This window comes from Saimiri boliviensis, chromosome 18 (assembly GCF_048565385.1).
Source record: "Saimiri boliviensis isolate mSaiBol1 chromosome 18, mSaiBol1.pri, whole genome shotgun sequence".
Lineage (NCBI taxonomy): Eukaryota > Metazoa > Chordata > Mammalia > Primates > Cebidae > Saimiri > Saimiri boliviensis.
In genome coordinates this window covers 49,418,884-49,421,997 of record NC_133466.1, presented here as the reverse complement: position 1 = coordinate 49,421,997, position 3,114 = coordinate 49,418,884, and the positions used below count along the sequence as shown (strand labels likewise).

General features: G+C 46.6%; 1 non-coding gene across 1 annotated transcript; it reads right to left on the bottom strand.

Annotated features, from left to right (window-relative positions):
* Positions 1-330: 330 nt before the first annotated feature.
* LOC141582100 (U4 spliceosomal RNA) lies at positions 331-471 on the bottom strand. Its single transcript, XR_012514931.1, has one exon. It is a non-coding gene; the product is annotated as a U4 spliceosomal RNA (small nuclear RNA).
* Between the last annotated feature and the right edge of the window lie 2,643 nt (positions 472-3,114).

The following is a 3,114-nucleotide window of genomic DNA, read 5'->3' as shown; positions in this document are numbered from 1 at the left end:
ATCTCACACGAAATGGAATTTACGGCAAGTCGCACAGTCTAGTGACGTAAAAAGGGTTTCTTAGCCACTACTAAGTGACAGAGCAGGGAGTCCTCAGAAAGCAAAAGGAGGAACGCACCTGTTTTAAAGAAAAAAAAAATCTGAGATGGAGTTTTACTCTTGTCATAACGACATGATCTCGGCTCACTAAAACCTCTGCTTCCTGGGTTTAAGGATTCTCCTGCCTCAACCTCCCAAGTAGGTGGATTACAGGTGTGCACCACCACATCCAGCTAATCTTTTTGTATTTCTTTTCCATTTTATTTTTTTTAATTTAATTTTTAAATTCCATTCCTGTAGAAACTTCCAAAAATTGCCAATGCCGACTATATTTCCAGTCATCATTGTGGGGTATTGGGAAAAGTTTTCAATTAGCCATAATCATACCTCAGATAAACCTCATTGGCTACAATACTGCCACTGTGCAAAGCTATTTTTTTTTTCTTAATTTTTAGTAGAGACTGGGTTTCACCATGTTAGCCATGCTGATGGCCAGACATTAACGTACAAACAAAATTACTTAATATTCATTTATATAGGTTATTAAGAATAGTGTTGTCTCTTATGAAGGATTATAATCAGTTTGTGTCAGGCTATTTGTATTGCTACTTTTCTTTGTTACTATTGATTTTAACAATAATTTATTAGTGTACTATTACCTTTAAAACTTACTTTTAAATTAAGAATACTTTTGGCTTAAAGTACTGGTATATTTTTATAAGTTTTGGGTCTTTATTTAGTTATTAACTTGTTCCTGCAACCATAAATATTTTATAACCAAAGGTGCTCAATCCCTAAATATATGATCCGACAGATTTAACCTGTGTGTGTGTGTGTGTGTGAGAGAGAGAGAGAGAGAGAGAGAGAGAGAGAAAGAGAGAGAGAGAGAGAGTCTCACTATGTCTCCCAGGCTTGAGTACAGTGGTGTGATCATGGCTGGCTCAATGCGGCCTCAAACTCCTGGGCTCAAGCGATCCTCCCACCGCAGCCTCCTGGGTAGCTGGGACCACAGGCACGAGCCACCACACAAGCTAATTTTTATATTTTTTTGTAGGCATGAGGATTTCAATATTTTCCCAGGCTGGTCTTGAACTCCTGATCTCAAGTGATCCTCCCGCCTTGGCCTTCCAGAGTGCTGGGATTACATTCGTGAGCCCTGCACTCTGCCCAGATTTAGCTTTTTCTAAAGCTTTTATTTAAAGTAAAGTCATTACGGTTAAGATGCCTCTGATGATTTTGCATTTTAAGTGCAAAGACTATGTTGAGTGAATTTTTCCATCAGTTGTAAAACGTGCATCCATGTTTATCTCATTCCTATGGTTTCCAGTTAATTGGCCCTTCTTCCTTTTTATAAACACACGGGCTAGTGGGCTCCATGTCAGTTTGCATTTCCAGAAGGAGGGCGCTGAACACTCTGCGCTCCGACTTCAAGTGGTGCAGCGGGACGGCCACCAGAGGGCGCGCGGCCTTGGCCAGCGCTGTGAGCGCGAGGGCCCTGCAGTGCCCCGGCCGCCAGCAGAGGGCGCGCTGGAGCAAGGCGGCATAACTGCCTGATGACCAAGCTCATCTAACAATCAGAAGCCCGGCTTTACAGAGGCTGACAACTCCAGATACGACATGTGAAAGGGTCTTGGGGTTACAGTTCTGGAAATTACATGGGAAAGGGTCTTGGTCCATGGAGTAGGTGTGAGGTGGGGGCTTGAACTCATGTAAGTTTAAAGAACGAATTCCAGAAAGATTCCCCCACGCCATGCCTGCGATCTATAAGGTGGCGCCCGGTCAGCAGCCTTTACTTCTATTGAAATGCAGTGTGGAAGTTGAGGGGGAGGTGATCTTAGATGCTTGGGTCTCTCACCAGGTCACCTCCTCCCTGCACACGGTCACTCTCCCACCTGGGCTACTTTCCAGTCTCACTCACAATCGCTCTGAGCAACTGTGGAAAGAGGACAGCTGTGGAGCCTCTCCCTTGTCCAAGTCACTCTGCTGAGAGACCTGATAACTCGTCTCACTGGACCCTGGACCGCCCTGGGAAGAATACTTCTGCCCCTGTATTTCAGACAAAGACTATGAGGTGGTCAGGCACGGTGGCTCACACCTGTAATCCCAGCACTCTGGGAGACTGAGGCAGGTGGATCATGAGGTCAGGAGTTCAAGACCAGCCTGTCCAAGATGGAGAAACCCAGTCTCTACTGAAAACACAAAAATTAGCCGGGCGTGGTGGCGGGCACCGATAATCCCAGCTATTCGGGAGTCTGAGGCAGGAAATTGCTTAAACCCGGTGTCAGGTCTCCATAGGTAAACCTGGAACCTGAAAGTCTGAAGTCCTGCTTACCTCCTGATCGTCTCCCAACCCCTGCCCCCCACGTTCACCATTGTCCCTGAGTGCGGAGCGGAGCTTCCCCAGACAAGCCCCTCACCCAACCCTGCCATCTCAACTGTTCTTATGATAATGTGAATGCCTCTCACCCATCCTGTCATCTTAACTGCTCTTCTGCCTCACCGCACCGCCACTGTAACTGAACTTGGGGTCATGTACACTCCTTGCCCCTACCCACCACTGTAACTGATCTTACTCGGTGACTTTCCACTGCCCGCCCCAAACCTGTAAAACCAACTCCTATCCCACTACCCTTTGCTAACGCTGTTTTGGCCTTAGCCGACCTGCACCCAGGTGAATAAACAGCCACGTTGCCCACACAAAGCCTGTCTGGGGGGTCTCTTCATTCAAAGCACGAATTTTCAACATTTTGGTACCAAAACCCAGGATGGAGGAACTCCTAGAGGAGACCAAACCCCCATCCCTGCTCTTGTGCTCCTTCCATGAAGAGATCGACCTACCAACCCGACCCCGGTCATCAGACCAGCCCAAACACACACCACTGGCTGTTTTGTAAGCAGTCACACTTTTTTGCTTTCTCGTTCTTTTATCTTTTCCTTTCCACTTCCTCCCCCTTTCAGTTTCATCGTTTTTCCACCACAAACACAAGGAAAATCAGGTAAACCAGGTTCTTCCATGAGGTTTGGGACCCAAAAAACCCTATGTAGGTCATGGATCCTTGTACCCAGTTTCCCCAG